The sequence below is a fragment of the Chinchilla lanigera genome, unplaced genomic scaffold (assembly GCF_000276665.1).
Source record: "Chinchilla lanigera isolate Chin_1 unplaced genomic scaffold, ChiLan1.0 scaffold00020, whole genome shotgun sequence".
NCBI classification, from domain to species: domain Eukaryota; kingdom Metazoa; phylum Chordata; class Mammalia; order Rodentia; family Chinchillidae; genus Chinchilla; species Chinchilla lanigera.
Window position 1 is genome coordinate 9,729,660 of NW_004955421.1, and position 20,464 is coordinate 9,750,123.

The window sequence follows — 20,464 nt, forward strand, 5'->3', positions numbered from 1 at the left end:
GTAATGCATACATTTGTAGGAATCTGTCCATTCTTTCTGAGTTTTCTATCCTATGGGAGTAAAGATTTTCAAAGTATGTATTAATGATCTTCTGAAAACCTGTAGGATCTGTAGTAATTTCATCCTTGCATTCCTTATTGCATGACTTTGAGTTCTTTCCTTTCTTTTTTTGATAAGATTGGCTAGGGGTTTATCAATTTTATTTATTCTTTCAAAGAACCAGCTCTTTGATTCATTTATTTTTTGTAGTGTTTTCTTTGTCTCAGTTACATTAATTTCTGCCAAGATCTTTATAATCTCTTCCCTTCTTTGGGCTTTGGGTTTGACTTGTTCTTCTTTATCTAAAAGTTTGAGGTGCAACATTAGGCTATTTATTTGTACTTTTTCTGTTTTCCTTATGTTTGAGTTCACTCCTATAAATTTCCCTCTGAGGACTGCTTTCATTGCATCCCACAGATTCTAGTAAGTTGTATCTACATCTTTGTTTGTTTATAGGTATTTTAAAATTTATTCTTTAATTTCTTCTGGAACCCACTGATTGTTCAGGTGGTTGTTATTTAATTTTCAAATGCTTATGGAGTTTTTTGAGTTCCTTTAGTCATTAATTTCCAATTTTATTGCACTGTGGTCAGATAGTATGCATGGGATAATTTGAATTCTTTTGCATTTAGATAGGTATGTTCTATGGGCTAGAATGTGGTCTATTTGAGAAAGTCCCATATGCATCTTTGAAAAATGTTTATTCTGATGTTGTGAGGTGAAACACTCTGTATATATCTACTAAGTCCATTTGCTTACAGGTTTGTTTCAGGTCTGTTATTTCTTTGCTGATTTTTTGTCTAGTTGACCTATCTCTTTGTGTCAAAGCGGTGTTTAGTTCCCTTATTACAATAGTATTAGTAATTATTTGGATTTTCATATCCATTAAGATTTGTCTTATATAGTTTTGTGCTGCCATATTTGGTGCATACATGTTTATGATTGTTATCTCATCCTCTTGGTTTTCCCCTGACTAGTATGTAGTGACCTTCTTTATCTCTTTTGAGTGTTGTTGGTTTGAAGTTTACCTTGTCTGCAAATAGAATAGCTACACCTACTTTTTTCTGGGTTCCTGTTGCACGGAGATTGTTTTCCATCCTTTCACTTTCTGTCTATGGATTTCCTTTTGAGTAAAATGTGTTTCATGTATACAGTATATTGTGGGATTTTTTTCTTAATCCACTCTGCCAGTCTGTTTCTTTGACTGGTGAATTGAGGCTATTTACATTAATGGCAACAACTGATATGTGTTGGCTTATCATTGTCATGTTATTTACTTGTTGGTTTCCTACTTTTTCTATCTTTTTAATTTCCTGCTCCACTTGATGGTTCCTTTCTGTTGTTGCTCTTGAAATTGTGGTCATTTTTTTCTCTGTCTAGAATATCTTTTAGTACTCTTTGTAAGGATGGTTTGGCACTTATGAAGTTCTTCAGTTGTTCTTTGTCATGGAAATATTTTATTTCTCCATTGAATTTGAAGGATAGTTTTGTAGGATACATCAGTCTTGGTTGGAAGCTGTTTTGTCTCAGGACCTGTTATACTTTGCTCCAAGTTCTTCTTGACTGGATAGTTTGTGTTGTGAAGTCTGCTGTGATTCTGATGGGCTTTCCTTTATAGATGATCTGTTTCCTTTCTTTAGCAGCTTTTAACAATCTGTTCTTTGGCTGGGTATCTGGGATCTTGATTATTATATATTTGGGTGTAGTTTTATTTTGATTATGGCTATTTAGAGTTCTATATGCCTCATTTGCTGTACATCAGATTCTTTTTCCATACTTGGGAAATTTTCTTCTATTATTTCTGCAACTATTCTTTTTATCTCATTTGTGTTACCACCTGCTGTTTCATTGACTCCTATTTGCCTTGCATTATTCCTGTTTGCCTTGTGTTGCAGCTGTTGAATTGATTTTTCCTGATTCCTTGTTGATTTTAAGAGATCCTTTCTTTCATGATCATTAGCTGCTATGCTGTCTTCACAATCTGAAATTCTATTTTTGGCTTCATTTGAGCAGTTTTGCCAGCTTTGAATGGAAGTTTTGATTTCATGGATCTCTTTCAATCTGTTTCATGCATTTCATTTCCTCCCTATGTTGTTCATTTAACGTTTCCATCAGTTTCCTATGCTCCTGTATTATGTTTTATATGTCTGCTTTAGATATGCTAAGCAAGTCTTTCATTATTTTTGTCATTTCATTTTTTACCTGAGAGATTATTTTTATCTGATGTCTTCTCTCGCCTGATGGAGTTGTTTTTTTACTTCCATTGCAATCATTTCAGCAGTTTCAGGAGTGTGTTTACCAAGTTCTCCTGTGTTGATGTCTCCTGGACTTGTTCTGAGTGGGGTGGAGTTCTGAGATTGTGTTTTAGTCCTTCATCTTGTCATTTTTGATGTTAGGGTAGAATGCTCAGTTTCTTTCCTCCCTGTCAGCTCAGCAAAGGTCACTAGCATCCCTAGTTTTCCTGATGGTCAGACTTGTCCCTCAGTGGTCACTGAGGTGTGTTGCTTTTCTGGGGTTTTCTAGCAGTTGGTGAAGTTTCCCTTGTTCTTCCATGTCTCAGACATGAACAGCAATGTTGCCAGGTCACAGACAATCTGAATTAGTGTGCCTTGACAGCTCAGGGCACGAGTATGAACCAGAAGCATTCTCCACTGGTTGCGTGATCACAGACCACTTGGTCCTGTGGCCCCAGGCAATTCAGGGTGAAGGTAGAGCCCAGACATGAACAATAGGGTCTACAGTTTGTGGACTGCCTGATTCCATGTCTGCAAGCCACTCATGGTGCATGCAAGAGCCAGATGCAGGCTGCACTGGTGGTGATCACAGACCACCTGTTTCAGTATGCTGAGCCCAGATGCAAACTGTGGAGCCCAGATGTGAACCACAGTGCCAGCCATTTGTGGACTGCCCACTCTGGAGCCTCATGTGTCACTGGACACACATAAGAAGGGCCCTAATGCAAACCCTGGTGTTAGTGGGATTGCTGATTGAGGCAGAATCTCCTGTCTGCCCCAGGTGCATGGAGGGCAGAGACATCTAATGCAGTGGCTGCAGTGTTCTGGGTCACCTGCTCTGTCCCTGCCAAACTTCCCATCAGGCTGTGTAAAAACGTAGCCTCTTTAAAAAATAATGCTGGTTTTCCACATGCTGAAGATTATACCTAGATGTATATCTCTAACCACACATTACAGTAAAATCAAAATGGACCAAAGATCTAAATATTAAAACAGAAACACTAAATGTATTGGAAGATAGAATAAGTAGAACTCTTAAAGACATAGGTGTATGCAAAGACTTTATGAACAAAACCCTGAATCAGCAAATAGGATCTCATCTTATTAAAGAACTTCTGCACAGTAAAAGAATCTACAAACAGAGTTAAGAGACAAACCATAGAGTGGGGAAAACTTTTTCCAGCTGTTCCAAAGAGAGAGGACTAATATCTAGAACTTAAAAAATCAACCCACCCAAATTTAAAGACTCAATCCAAAAATAGGCATCTGAAATGAAGACACTGCTCAAATGAAGAGGTACAAACAGCAAATAAATATATGAAAAAAATGTTCAATATCACTAGTCATTTGATAGTTTCAAATTGAAACAATGCTGAGATTTCATTTCACTCCAGAAAGAGTGGCTACTATCAAGAAATCAACCAATAACAAATGCTGGAAAGGCTGTGTGAAAATAGGAATACCTCTCCACTTTTGGTGGGAATGTGAACTGTTGCAACCACTGTGGAAATGAGAGTGGATATTCCTCAAAAAGCTTAATCTACAGGTTCCTTTTGACTTGGCTATTTCCCTGTTTGGTATCTTCCTGAAAGAATTAAAAGCATCATATCACAGTGATATATGTGCACCCATGTTAATAGCAGCACAGTTTGCAATAGTTACACCTTGGAAACTTAGGAAAGTCCAAATGCCCATCAGTGGATGAACAGATAAAAAAGAGTTGTATTTTTATATAATGAAATACTGCTTTGTCATAAGGAAGATAAACTTGAGAGAAAGAGAGAGAAAGAGAGAGAAGGAAAGAAAGAAAGAAAGACAAAAAAGGAAGAAAGAAAGAAAGAAAGAAAGAAAGAAAGAAAGAAGAAAGAAAAAAAGAAATTGAGATATCTAAAGATAATGTGTGGGGATATTTGTTGATTATTTTTATTTTTAGCAAAAACTGGAAATCTCTTCATATTCAATGATGAGTAACTAGTTGAAATATGATATATATACACAAATGATTATGTAGTGGGTTAGCTTTCTATTACCATAACAAAGGTTGGAGACAATTCCTTTATTTTTAAAAAGGATTATTTTTGCTTCACAGTTTTAGGGATTTTAATTTATGATTGGTGAGCCCTATTACTTTTGAGACTGTGGTAAATCCTCATGTCGTAGTAGAAGTTCATGGCAGAATAAAACAGCTCACCTCATGGCCATGGAGCAAAACAGAGGAAGGAGCTGGAGTCCCACAGTCCCTTCCAAGGGCATACCCTCAAGGACCCAAAGACTTTCCAGTAGGCCTCACGTCTTAAAGGCTCCATCACCTCTAAATAGTGCCCAGCAGCGAATCAAGCCTCTAACACAAAGGCCTTGCCTGACACTTAAATAAACCATTGTACTTGGTAACTAGTATTATATTTTCAAATACACATGATGATAGCTAAGATAATTGAAATATAATGAATGAAAATAAAACAGGATACATGTATGGCTTAGATGTGTACCTGAAAAGTTTATGTATTGAAAACATACTTCCCAAATTCTTAGGTTAGTAGTATTTGCAGGTGCGGCCTTTGGGAGGTAAGAAGGTTAGATAAGATCATGAAGATAGAACTCGATAATGAGTCTAATTTTTTTCTCTTTGATTTTGTGGTTTTTGTGGGGATGGTGATACAACCCAGGGACTCATGAGAGGTTTTTTAAGAAGGGGAAGGGAAACTTGAATTTACATCTGCTTCTTTGCTTTCCCTATTGATGTCTTTCACCACTTTATAATGTATCGGGAAGGCCTTTGGTAGATGCCCACACCTTTATATTGGACTTCCTAGCCTTCAATAGTGTGGTAAACTTATTTTCTTCATAAATTACTCATTCTATAGGTTAATAACATAAAGCAGACAAAGAGAATTCAGTCATGTATGAGAATGAAAGTTTGGGTTAAAAAATGCACCATACTGTTAAGAAGGATATGTATATGTAAGTAATAAAATTAAGGATCACTTCAGTGTTATTCTTTATAAGTTTTTTATGTTTTGAAAATTGTATATGTCTGGGTTATTTTTCTCTTATTGCTGAGACAAAATACCTGACACCTAAATTAAGAAGGAAAAGTTTATTTAGCTTACAGTTCATGGAGGTTTCAGTCCATATTTGGCTGGCTCCAAGGCAGGGTGGCACATGGCAGGGGACAACAGTTCATGGTGGCAGAAGATAGCAAAAGCAACCACAGCAAAAGGAAGGAGTGGCTGCAAGCAGCCTCTTCCTTTCCTTTACATATGCAAACTACTCATCCTAGGGTGGGTGTAGCACTCATACCCATAATCCCAGCATTGGATCATGAATCAGTCATAAAATCTAAAAGCCTGCCCCATGACTTCATGAGGCTTTGGGAGGACATCCAGGCACAAACCATAACAGTATACAAAGAACATATGTTTTAGCTACATTTTAAAATGAATATTATTAATTGAAGTTATTACTTTTATATATCTAAAACTAAATGCTAGTTAATCACAAAGCTAACTAATCAGTAACATTCCATTTCTCTAGTTAACATTACATAATATTACACATTTTGCTTATAATGGATATTTAATACCCTTTACTATTTTTAATGTTTTATTTGGCATTTCTTTAGTACTAATAAATAATTCCATACATTTAGTGGCTAACATTATTTTTACTAAATATTTTTATCTACTAAGGTATGGTTCTATTCTGTGTATTATTTTTGATTAATCTCTTTGGCTGTTTTTGTGCTCATACCATACATTAATTGTGTAATAATCATATGGTGTACCTTAAAATACAGTAGGGTAAGTCATTCTTGCACAGGTAAATTATTTTCCCTTTCCTCCATCTTACTCTTTTTTTCTAAAACACTCTCTACTATTGAATTTCTGACAGGCATGTTGGTATACAAATCTTATTTTCTGAAATAGAATGTGGTGCTTAAGGTTAAATAGTTGCTGCTGTACTTCAAAGCTGCTTATATAAGCTGATTACATAAGCCTCACTGATAAATAATTTTCAATCAAGAATTCAAGGAATCGTGTGCTATTGAACCAGATGAGTAACACAGATTCTAGAATTGCTCAGACTCAAGAAATAAGCACATCCAAAAGACCATTATTTCTTGTCTTATAGTTGAAGCAACTGAGCAGACAGAATTTTTTGCTCAAATGTAATTGCTCCATTTGGTGGTTATTGGAAAAAGAAGAATAAATAGAACACTGGAACTAGGTTGCTATATAAATATGATAGGTAGGTTTACTGTAAGAACAAACATTAATCTTGTCTACTTTCTAAAGGCTTGTAGGGACTATTGTTTTTTGACCTAGTATAGTGGTTCTCACCCAGTAGTGATTTTTAAACTCCTGGAAAAGCAGTATCTGGAGATATTTTTGTTGTCATAATTGTGAGGGCTGAGTACTTTTGGCATCGGGTTGGTATAGGCCATAGCATCTGCTAACCATCCTACAGTGCGTAGAACAGCTCTCAATGACAAAAATTTATTTGGCCCCCAAATTCAATTGTGCTGAGGTTGAGTATTCCTGGCCTAGAATGACATAACTCTTTCTGAAAAATGTCATTTACAGAAGAACAATAGTTCTTATTTGGAGGCATTAGTCATCTGCCATTGTAGCTATAAGTCTCCAACTGCAATGGTGTGAGAGAGAGAGAGAGGGAGGGAAAGAGGGAGGGAGAACAAAGAACTCTGTGTTGATCAGCAGTTTCCACAGGAGTGCTAATGATAATGTGTATTAAATTGTCTACTAGGATTTTCTGGGATTCTTCACAACCTAATTCAGAATGTAGAAGTAATGAAACCTAATGCATTTGCTTTCTAAACTGTAATGTGCATACAAAACACCTGGTAACCATATTAGAATGTAGGCTCCAATTCAGTAGGTATGGGCAGGGTCTTGTAAGTCAGCATTCCCCACAAGCTTGCAACATAATATTGAATACAAGTTGGTTGGTGTGTTCAATATAGTTGGCTGATGGCTCACTTTTCTCTGGTTCTGACCACAAAGGGCACCTTCATAAAGGGAATTAATCTTTCCACTAATTTGCTCTTTTCTTGCAGTGAGTGAGAGAATAGTTCATTGAATAAAAGAAGATTTAAAAAATGTCTGCTATGGCTGAGGTGTCACTCAATGGTAGAGCAATTTCCTACCATATGTGAGGCCTGTAGTTCAGAACACAGCACCACAAAACAGAACAAAACAAGCAAACAAAATTCAGGAAAATCTGCTAAATTTGCATATTCACCCATCCAGAATATTCAGAATCACTTCTTTTACCTAAGAGGTTATGAAACTTTTCTTTTGATAGCGATTTATTGTCTCTGGGTAGTGTCATGGGCTGGGTTGTAGTCCTCGCCCTGGAGCTCACACTTGAAATCCTTACAGCCAATACCTGAGACTGTGGCTGTATCTGGAAATAAGATCTTTACAGAGATAATCAAGTTAAGATTAGATCAGTAGGGTAGTGTCTAATCTAAACTCCTATCCTTATAAGAAGAGATTAGGATACAGACTATGTCAAGACACAGTACGAAGATGTGTCATTTGCCAGCTAAGTAGTGGCACCCCAGCAGAAAACACCCCTCAGACACATTGGCTTCACACTCTTAGCTTCAAGAATTGTAAGAAAATAAATTTGTGTTGTTTAAACTACCAAGTCTGTGGGACTTTGTTCTGGCAGACCTAGGAAACTAATACAGATGGGCCATTTTAAATGTTTCTCTCTGGAAAGCTACAGCACATAAAATACACATCTGGTCTTCTGACTCCAAGATCCTGGGGGTAATTTCAGCAAATAAAACTTGCCTATAGAAAAGGCTTTGTGCTTTCATTACCTGCCATACCAGGGCTCCTCATGGAGAACAGGGACAAAGGCCAAATCCACATAAACTTAGATGGAGTAGTTTGAGGGGCTGTTGTAAATCCATCACTTCTGGTTTCCAAAGGAAATCTCAGTCTCTTTTCTCCTTGGAGAGCAAGGGCCTGTCACCTTCTGTGGGCAGCATCTGTTGCTCTTGTGTGTGCACTGCCTCTAGGCCACATGCCCTGCTTGTTAGTAAATGCCTAGCTAAGACTAAATGTGTTGCTGTGTTGATGATGGTGCTGCAAAACGATGTCTCTGGGTCACAAATATTTTGTGTTCATCTTGCCCAAGTTGAGCAGATGAGATTTAAAAGCATTTTGTTACTCTCCTGGGATAATGGCTGATTTGACCCTGGGGCATCTTCAGAGCAAGATATATCATTGTCTGCTTCAGCTTTCCCTTCCAGAATAGTCCGGGAAGGTGTTCAGATATGCTCCGCTGTAGGTTATTCTTGTTTGTGCAAGATCCTGAATCTAGGGTAGTGTTCATGCTGGGCCCAGATGGTGCGGGTTCGAGTGTAGCCTGTATTGCCTCCTGACTTTGTGACTTTGGGAAAGTTATTTAACCTTGCTATACTTTAACTTCTTTACCTGTGAAAAAAGGTAAGCCTAACACTACTTCCTATGGTGCATATGAGGGTTAAAAGAGTTAATGCATGGCAAGCCTTTAGAACAGTATTTGGCACGTTAGTAAGAATTCAGTAAATGTTACCAGTGTGAATGGAATTTACTATTCTTATCCTAGCACATCCTCGCAATATACGAGCATGGAAATGAAGTCACAAAATTTTTACCATGAACATGCTGCAATATATCTGCAAATTGTATGTTTTAAACCTCATAACAATATTGTGAGATCGGCACTATGTATCAGTCAGGGTAAGACTGGATGTGTTATAGTAACAATACCACAATCTCAGTGGCTTAAAGGAATGAAAATTGCTTCTAATTCACATTATATTTCTGATGAGATAGACACAGGTCTCCGATCATTATCATTCAGAAGTAACCTACACTGTGAAGCACAATGCTATTATTTTGACACAGGTCTTTAGTACTGGCCCTGGGAAGGGAAGATAGCCAGTACTGCTATACTGGAGTGACACAAATAATTCACTGCTTCATCTTGCTACAGCAAACAAATCACCATGCCTCACCTCCTAAAAACTACATCTGGGAAAAGAGGAGAAACAGAATTCTTTGCATGTGCATCTGATATTGTTCCTGTTTGACACATGAGGAAACAACCAGCTTAGAGGAAAGTAACTTGTTCAGTGTCACATGGTAAATAGACAGCAACATTTCTAGTATTTAACTGTCTGAATCCAAAATAGGTCCGTCTAACTTCAATGATTGCTGCCTTACCCGACCAGTGACATTCTTGTTTAAGCCTGTTTGGGGATGAATTGTCTTGATACTGTATGTTGAAGTCTTAACCACTGGAACTTGAAAATGTGAACTTATTTGGAAATAGAGTCTTTGCAGATATGATCATATTAAGATAAGGTCACAATTTTGGGCCCTAATGTGATACGAGTGTGTCCTTATAAGATGAGAAAATAGCGATGCATGGACACATAGGGAGACAATGGAGACAGAGACACAAAAGCCAAGGGCTGCCAGGTACATCAGATGCTTGGGTGAGGCAAGTACAGATGCTTCTCCAGAGCCTTTAGAGGGGTCCTGGCTCTTACTGGAACCTTGCTTTTGGACCTCTACACTCCACAATTGTGAGACAATAAATATCTATAGCTTAAAAAAAACACTCAGTTCATGATACTTTGTTATCGCATTCCTAGGAAATTAGTACAAAGCTCATCCTGAGGTCATGGGGTCTTGATCTTCATTTTGGTATTGTTTACTAGCTCATAGATCCCTTTAACAAGCTTGGCCCCTCTCAGAGACTTTGTGCTTTAAGAAACCTTCTAGCTGGACATGGTGCACTTGGGAAGCTGAGGCAGGAATAACTCCTTGAGTTTGAGGCCAGCCTGAACTACATAGCAAGACCTTGTATGAAAAAAAAGAAGCCTTCTATGAAAATCTTTTGCCAGGTCTGACTCTTGTGTCTCCAGTGGCTCAAACAACACCCACTGTTGAACAGGCACTCTGTAAACACTGCTGAATGAACACAATGGAGTTTTCTTTTATCCTTTATTTTGTTTCACTCTTGTGTTCTTATCTGAACTTAGCTATCACTGCTTCATAACAGGCAAGATATTTATTTCAGACTTGAGGAGATCTGAAGAGTTTATCAGAGGATAATTTATGCACTGGTCTCTTTTTGAAACTCCTGAGTACAGAGAAATCACTTCAGGTTTGTTACACACCAAGCCTCTTACGATGTCTCTCATGATGGATTCTCCTGAGGCAGATACCACATAGAGTCTGCGGTTCAACATATTCATTGGAGAGCAATACCAGTAAAAAAGAATAAAGGAGCACAGAACTGGACCAAAGAAGTTAAATTGTGGTGTAGTTCTGACAGACCTTGGATCTACGCATGAAGGAGATGTAGGGAAGTGACACCAGTCAGTGTCCCGATCATACCAAAATGTCCGGGGCTCTAGACCTCACCAGCTGCCCCTGGAAGGGCAGAAACTTGGACAAGTTGACTCTGCAATTGAAGCCAACTTTGAAGTTATTGACAGATAGATAGATAGATGGTAGATAGATAGATAGATAGATAGACAATAGATAGACATCATCTGCTGATTTCAACTCCTGCTTTTGGACCAAGTCTTTCTTTCAAAGAGAATCTGGGTGGTTCATCTCCATTTTCGTCTGCCTCATTGGCTTCATCTCATACATCTCCAGTTCTAAATTACCTCCAAAGCACAAGTCTTCAGTTTTCCTTACACAAACTATAGTAACCACTTACAGATCTGCATAGATGACCTCCTGTTTTCTTCCTGAATGCCATCATGTTACTGTCCTTTCACTCAGAACAGTCATCCCCCCTACTCTTTTCCAGAAAATTCCACTCCATTCTCCAACATTTCAGGTCTGATTGATTTAGAGTGCCTTTGCTGACCAAATATCTATCTCCTTTTTATATGCTAAACCTTGCAACATCATTCTAATAGTGATTATTATACACTATCTCATCATAAACTGTCTAGCCCAGCTGGGCATGGTGGTGCACACCTGTAATCCCAGCAATTGGGAAGCTGAGGCAAGAGAATTGCTCTGAGTTTGAGGTCAGCCTGGAATACATAGTGAAACTCTGCTTCATCCAAAAATGGGCGTTTGAAGAGTAGGAACTTCTCAGATAAAGAAATATAAATGGCAAATAAATAAATGAAAAAAAGTTCAACATCACTGGTCATTTGAGAGATGCAGATTAAAACAACAGTGAGATTCCATCTCACTCTGAAAGAATGATTATCATCAAGAAATCAACCAATAACAAACGCTGGAGGGGATGTGGGGAAAAAGGAACACTTCTCCACTGTTGGTGGGAGTGTAGACTGGTGCAACCACTATGGAAATCAGTGTGGAGATTCCTAAAAAACTAGGATTAGATGTCCTATTTGACACAGCCATTCCTTTTCTTGATGTCTTCCTAGAAGAATTTAAAGCACCATACCACAGTGATCTATGTGCATACATGTTTACAGCAGCACAATTTGTCATAGCTAAATCTTGGAAAAACCCAAATGCCCATCAACCAAGGAACAGATAAAACAGATGTAGTCTTTTTATACAATGGAATATTACTCAGCTATAAAAAAGTATAAACTGGAGACTTTTACAGGTAAATGGATAGAATTTGAGAACATACTGAAATGAAATAAATCAGATTCACATTTGAAAACATCATATTGTCTCTCTGGTGTGAAAACTGAAAGAGCAAATGAGACATAAAATGCTTAATAGATATTATAAAATGGGAAGAAATTGTTCCAAAAGGAAAAAGGAACTATGGCAGGGGAAAGCAGAAAGGAAGCAAGGGAAAAGGGAAAAATACAAGATAGTTATACTACTAGTTTCTCTTAGTTCATTGAAAAGAAATGTTTGTGCTAATATAGTTTGGAGAAATTTTATGGCTGTATCTTGTACTGTGAGTAACTACTTTGAAGATAACAATATGCAATATATTAACTATTGTTATTCTATTTTGTATTGAAATGTTTTATTTTTTCTATAAAAATAAACTACAACTAAAAACAAACTCTCTAATCCGTGAAGTACTTCCCCCAAAGAACATAGAATTAAAATTCTGTGGTGCTCATGTCTAGTCCAGTGCCTGACACATATAGGTAATTAATAAATGTGGAATTATGGTAGACTGACTAAAATATAAAAGAAAACAAGAGGGGTTGTGTTATGTCAAGACAGAAAATATATGGCTGGAGTGTAGTAGAACTCAAACTAAAATGAAGTATTTATCATCCTCTTCTATTTACCTTCAGACCAGAAAGCACCAGTGTCCTGTAAAAACCAGCTTTAATAGATCAACCCTTAAAATCCTGTATCATTTTATTGTTTTTGTGTTGATTTGTTTTTGCCTTTGTTGTTGTTATTTGTTATGTCTTTCATTCTTTTTTTTTCTTTTTGAGACTTGGTTTCACTTATGCAGTTCAGGCTGGCCTTGAGCGCACTTTGTAGCCCAGGCTGGTCTTGAACTTGTAAGGATCCTCCTGCCTCAGCCTCCCAAGTGCTGGGATTACAGGTGTGTGCCACCATGTCTGGCTCTATTCTCTTTAAAATAAAAAAAAATGAAAAAAAAAAACAAAAAAAACAAAAAAAAAACCAGATCAGCCCCTCATAGACCTGAGAACCCATGGAGAAATGCTACAAAGATGAACAAGAGAAACCTACCTTAGAGAGGATCAGCTCACCCCAAGAACAGAGTGAAAGGAAGAGGCAGAAGAAAAGAGTGCTACATACCTTTACTGAAATTAGCCTTGCGGTCCTGTCCAGAGGCTCAAAGGTAGCTGCATATGTAAAATCAGGCCCTCCAGAGCCTTTGATGGTCTAGCAAACATCTTTTTATCTGGCTAGTAATAGTTTCTCCTTTCCTTAAAACAGTTTCAATTTTTCCTCTGAGAACTATTCTATTTGCATTTGCATCCAATCCTGTGGAGACTGTCAGGCAAGGATTCTGCCTTCCCCCAAATATAATGAATAATTTTGCAAAGAGCATGAGCCTCAAGCCAGGCCAGTCAAGCCAGGGAGCATCAGTTCTGGAAGATACCCTTATTCTACTAGTTGTTAGGGAGATGGCAGGTAAGCTTAGAGCTATTGGGAATCATGAGAAGACCAGGAAAGGAGAGCTGCCTGAGATAAAGCCAATGTAATGGATCCTAGAAACAATGCATAGAAATACATAAGTCCTTACAGACACCATCAAAACACCAGGACTCGACTGCCTTGGATTTAGCATACCATCAAATTTTAAATTATCAACAAACAAATCCCTCTTTTTTGCTGAAGGTGGTTCTTTAAAATTCACTTTCTTGAAGCATAACTGATGAATAGAAATTGTATATATCTAAGGCATACAACTCGATGTTGTAATATGTATATATGTTGTGAAATGATCACCACGAACTGCTTCATGCATCTGTTACCCCGCAGTTACTTTGGGGGATTAGTATGGTGAGAGTACTTAGGATCTATTATTTTAGAAAATATAGAATATGTAATTCAGTACTGTTAACTACAGTCACCATGCTGTGCCTTAAATCTCCAAAATTCATTCACCCTGTGCAGCTGAGACTTTGTTCTCACTGACTAACATTTTCCAATTTTCCCCTGTCTCTAGTCCTTGGCAACTGCCATTCTACTCAGTATTTGTATGACTTCAACTAGTTTAGATTCTGTAGATAAGTGAAATCATACAGTCTTTGTCTTTCTGTATCTGGCTTTCACACTTACCATAATGTCCTCTATCTTCGTTCACGTTGTATAAACATGTCTCCGTTTTTTAAAGCCAAATAGTGTGTGTGTGTTTCTTTATTCATCTCTTCATGGATATTTAGGTTGTTTCATATCTTGCCTACTGTGAAGAATACTTTAATGCACTTGGGAGTGCAGATATTTCTTTAGAAATATTTATTTCATTTCTATAGATATATGTACTCAGAAGTGGGATTGCTGGATCGTATGGTAATTCTCCTTTTAGTTTTTTGAGGAATTGCTATATTGCTTTCCATAATGGCTGTACCAATTTATATTTCCATCAATAGCACATAAGAATTTATTTTTCTCCATAAGCTTACTTTTTTTACTGCTAATAGTCATATTAACAGGTGTTAGGTAGTATCTCACTTTGGTTTTTATTTGCAGCTTTCTGGTGATATTAGTAATGCTGAACCATAGACTTGTCCATTTATGTGATTACTTAAGAGATATTAAAGTAAGTCCTCAGCCTTTTTGGCTACAGGGTTGTTTGAGTTTCTTATATGTTTTGCATAATAACCATTTATCAGATATATGACTTGTTGAGGAGGAGGGGAAGGGGACGTACAAAAGAATTATGTTGAACAATGATGCTGAACATTTTTCCATATATTTATTTACCATTTACATTTCTTCATCTGAGAAGTGTGTATTCATCTCAGGTGCACAGTTTTGGATTGGATCTTTGAATTTGGGGGTCTGCTTTTTAAAAAATTCTTTATATGTTCTAGGTAAAAGTCTTTTGTCTAAAGCCACTGTGGAAATCAGTGTGGAGGTTCCTCAAAAAACTAGGATTAGAGGTTCCATTTGACCCAGCTATTCCTCTTGTGGGTATTTTCCCAGAAGAAATGAAAACATCATACCACAGCAATATATATGCACCCATGTTTCTAGCAGCACAATTTGTTATAGGTAAATCTTGGAAACAACCTGAATGCCAATCAACCAAGGCATGTATAAAAAATATGTCATATTCTTATTCAGTGGTACTATTCAGCTACAAAGATAGATAAATTCGAGGCTTTTATGGATAAATGGATGCTACTAGAGACCATACTCATAAGTGATATAAACCAGACTCGGATGTGTAAACATGGTATTGTCTCCCTAGTATAAGAACCTGAAAGAGTAAATAAGGTCCACAAGGTACAATAGATATTGTAATTGGAAAGAAACTACTCAAAAGGAAAGAACAACTGGGTTGGGGGAAAAGAGGAAAAAAAGAAGGGGGGAAAGATATGTATATGTACAAAAGATAGCTAAGATAATTGTAGTACTAATTTTGATTAGCTCATTGAAAGGAACAGTTAGTGCTTACATTATTTGATTAATTTTGCATGCCTGTATCTGGTAATCTGAGCAACTACTTTGAAGATAACAACATGCAACTTAATAACCATTGTTAATATCCTACCATCTTGTTTTGAAATTCTGTATCATTTTTATTGTTTTTCTCTCTTTTTCAAAAAAATTATGATGTGTTACATACATGTACCAACTCTCCACAATAAACACAACCTTTATGTACTGCAAACTTTTACTTTTAAAAATTTGAAGAGGAAAAATACTTGTTTGAATTAGCTTCCTGTAACTTAAAATTGAGGAATTCATCCTGCAGACTCTATCTCATCTTTTCTCTTAAATTTTTAGGTAAAAAAGAATAGGAGAGCTAACGTAAGAATGAGTTGTTATTGCACAATTTCTGAGCATTTCATAGTAAGAAAAAATGACAAAGCACAGATACAAATAAAAAACACAAGTCAAAACAACTGTTTTATATTATCTAGAAAGTAAATTTTGTCCCTGAAAATAACAAAACGTGTCTGAGATATTCTCTCTATCCTCAAGCATCTTATACTTCAGCTGGGAAGAAAATCCCAGCATATATAAAAACAGGGCACTGTGAGGATTTAATTTTTATTGTTCTAGGCAAAAATTCCAATCTTTGAGGATGTTGGTTCACCCTTTGGTAGGAGTGATAGCAGATCCATAATGTTTGTATTTCTGCAACATATTTAGGCATCTCTATCTGGGGTGATAAGTGGTGATTCTGCTCAGCCTGGTAATTAGGTTTTGCCAGCTTGGGGCATAATAGAAGTTAACAAAATAGTAAATTAGGGTGCCTTAACTGGTTTTGTCAACAGAAACATAGTACCTTGAGGATAAATTACTCAGAACTTCAGTCTCCAGGCTAGAATGAATCATTCATTCATCACATTATTTAAGAAACAAATAATAATTAGAGATGGGCTTTTAGAGGATTTTGCAATGTAGTTAAATGTAGTTAGACTTAGTCCTATAGATACAATAGCTTTTTACATCTATCATTTATTGTGTGTTCACAATATACCAGACACAGTACTATACAAAGTACTTTGCATGGATTGTTCTGTTTAATTCTCATAATAACCCTTTGGAACATGGAATTCATCCTTCATTTCTGCTCAAAAGGTGAAAAATTTTTTGTTTTGTTTTTATTTTTTCTTCTCTTTAATGGTTTGATCAATTTTGCATTCTTACATCTGGTGATCTGAGCAACTTCGTCGAAGATAACAATATGTAATATAACAGCCACTGTTAATTCCTATCATTTTGTTCTGAAACTCTGTATCTTTTTTTTTTGTTTTGTTTTGTTTTGTTTTTGTTTTTCTCCGGTACCGGGAACCGAACTCACGACCTTGCGCTTGCCAGGCAGGTGCTTTGTCGCTGAGCTAAATCCCCAGCCCGCCCCCCCTGTATCATTTGTATTGGTTTTGCTTTGTTGTGTTTTTGTCTGTGTTGTTGGTATTTTGCTATTGTTCTTTTTATTATTCTCTTTAAAATGAAAAAAAAATTAAAAGGTGAATTATTTTGCCTAAATTTACAGAACTAATAAGTAATCATGGGAGGCATGGTTGCCCATCAGTTCCGGGTTCTGAGCCCTATACTGCCTACACTGCTTCCCAGAAAGGGAAAGGATCTGCTGTCAGCAGGGACTGGTGAGGAGCATCACTGCACAGAGAGATGTGAATAAAAAGAAATGTTGGATTATGATAGAGCACTTCAAGATTTCTTTCGTTTAACCCAGAGCAAAGTAGAAAAGTCCTGGGCTGGTGTGATGGGAGGAAGACAGGAGAGGAGGATGATACAGACTTTGCCGGAGGTAAAGGATTTTGTAGGATTTCCACACTGGGTAAGAGGAAAAAAGAAAAGAGAGATAAGTTAAAACGTATCAGAGTCCATTTGAAACCCAAGTATAAAATATCAGTGTTTAAAATAGTAGCTGTCAAGAGATTACTTGTAGTGTATTCCGGGAATGCATTTAGTTTCTGTGGTAGAAAGGAATGTCAAGGAAAGAACTATTTACATACACATTTATTGGAGGCTCATTAGTCTATTTGATGTATTTTTAAATTTTTAAAAGCCCATTCACCACAATTATGTCTGGGCATATATACAAAGTGGAAAAAAAAATCAATGTTAAATTTTACAGATAGTTGCCTTCTCTACCCTCACTTTATCATTCTCATTAGACAAATGACAAATTAACAAAATGGTACAAGTATGGTTGTTTCGCATGCTTGAAGTAAGTCCCTAAGATGCTATTGTATTTTTTAATACAAATTCCTCTTGCCAGATTTTCTTCAGTTTTATTTTCACAGTGATTCACACTGTTTATTATTTTTTATTTAATTTAAAGAGAATAAGAAAAGATCAATAGCAAAATAACAACATAGTGTTTACTATTTTTAAAGGCTCATGTTGATACAGATGAACTGAAAGCATAGCATCAGAGTTTCTCCAAGCCTGCTGCCTGGGGTATGGTTTTAACAGAAAAACATTCACTCAATACTGAGGGAGAAATAGTAGTCAGAACAGTATAGCAGCTGGTGGGGACCAGTTGGAAAGATCAGAGAGGTGGCCAAAGCAGCTGATCATTTTCAGCACTTTATATGGTATGTTATCCATATGCTCTTGTCAGCATGTGCAAAAGAAGCACATCAAGACATCCCGACCCCATCTCCCTTACACACTGGGCCCTTGGCACTATTGTGTCTTCATAAGAGAACTCATTGAGTGGGATGAAAAGGCCCCTGCACTGAAGGTGAGAAAACTGAGCAAGGGAGTCTAAGCTAAGCAGACTTGTGCAAGTCATTTCCTTATTTTGAAAATAACTCTTCTGGAAATGACTCTGTTCTTTCATTTGGAACGTGAGGAAATGAGACAATACTCTATGATTCTGACAATTCCCTGGCATTTAAGCATCTGATTCTACTGATATGGAACATTATGAAGACCCAGAAGATAAAATAAAATGGATTTCTAGGGGAAATAGTGTTATAAATATAGCACAAAATAAGAAGTGGTGATGGGAGATGATTTGGAGTAATGTGCAGATAAATATTTTAAGTTACTTGTCTTTTGTAAGGTGTTCTATAAAAGTATGTCTAGCCAGTGGTGGCAAACCTATGTCAGGCATCTGCAACCGGCTGTAGGTGTCACTGAAACCTCTAACAGTTTCTCCATCACTGAGGCTAATCAACTTGAGATTACATTTTGTTGTTTCTTGCAATGAAGGTAAATTTATTTCCATTAAAAAAGGAATTCATTCAAAAATATTGTGTGATAAAGAGTTTAGCTTTTTCCTGGCTTCTGGGACCTATCGGAATTGCCGAGTATCAGAGATGTCTTTACTATCCATTGTGTGCCCTGCCTGAGTTTATGCCAACGAGGTGATTCATGGTGGAGCCCTAGAAAGGTTCAGGATGGGAGCTTCCTGTGCTACAAAGACCAATGATGAAATTTGAGAGTTAATACTATATTATTTAGGGAATAATAATAAGAAAAAGTCTATGCACGCTTAGTACTGACATTCTCTTCCAACTATTTTGAACTTGCAATTGCCTACTTTTGCAAAAGAGAAGTCCATGAATACACAGGATTGACTCTTGTACTTTCTGAGTTCTGTGAGGCATTCTAGCAAATTATCAAACCTGAGGGGGTGGTGAGAACTCCTGAGTTTGTAGTTAGTTAGAAAGAAGTACAGACAGATGAGGAGTCTGTGGGTGCTGTTTGATGTGAAGGGAATCTTGTAAGGATTATACCTTTAACTCTAACATAGTGGATCAAGTCCCCTACCCCATATGGTGAGTGTCAGTATTACATTGTAAAAGGCAATATGAAGTACCATAAATAGTAACATTAATTTCTTCATAAAAGTGTTATACATGTGTATTGCCAAAAATCTGCACATGGTTTTTAAATGACTGAAGTTTGAAAAACTCTAACACAGAATTCTTTGTAGTGAAATAAACTGTTTTCAATCTGTTATGGGGATGTTGTAATCTACTGTTAATAAACATCCTTTAAGGTGGAGAACTACTAATATTGTCATCATTCAGATTAAAAAACTAAAGCATAGAGAGGTTCAGTTCAAAAATTTGCCTAGGATTGTGTCACAGGGAAATGACACGGCTGGCATACAAATGAAGGCATTCTGGCTGTAGAATGCCTTGTTCTTAGTATGTTTATCATTGTACTCTTGAAATACTTACCTTGTAGGACCAGTGTGAAGACTAAGTGCAATACTGCAAATAATGTTCATTGGAAAGCCTCCAGCACATAGTAAGGCTCCAGTAAATATTAATTTTTATCATTCTTATTGCAAGTAGGCATAAATTTCTATTCAGTGATATGTTTTTAAATACATTAAATCAATTTGGTTAGGCCCTATAATATTATTATAAGCATATATATTCCTTGTTATACATGAAAAAAAGGTGGATTATGTTTTTCAGTAGAGAAAGTACAAGAATTACCTCATACACCTTGCTAGCATGAAATAATTCCTTTTCCAGTCAAGAAATATCATTAAGAGCAAAAGTAAAGTCAGTATTTTAAAGAATCTGCCTTATACAACATTTTCTTGGTAGTATATAATTCTAGGTCACATAGTGGAAGACAATGAGAGGAGAAATTTTAGCTAACAAAGCAAAATTTGGGTTCTGAGATTCATTTTAAGTGACTATAGTGGCTTAGTTAGTTAGAATGCTCTAGACTGGCAATTTGTCTTTATTTGTCAGCTCCCAAGGGTAAAATTCTTATGAAGGGCAAAAAGAGAGCAGGAAGCAAAAACAACTGCCTAGTTTTGACTAGTGATTGTCCTCAGATTTGGGGTTGAAACTTTTCTTTTTTTTTAATTTATTTTTATTTTTTGGATACTTTTCTAAAACATTTCTTTCAGAAGAAAAGTTAAATATTCCCCTAAAATGTTACATATGCAAGTTGTAGAATTGGAAAACATATTAGTAGTTCACATATTTTCCTTTGCATGACTATATGATGATATTAACAATAGTCAGTATGGACATAATATCCAGATATATTAAGAAAAAGCATAGTTTATTAGAATGAAGGGGCTTTTGACACTGT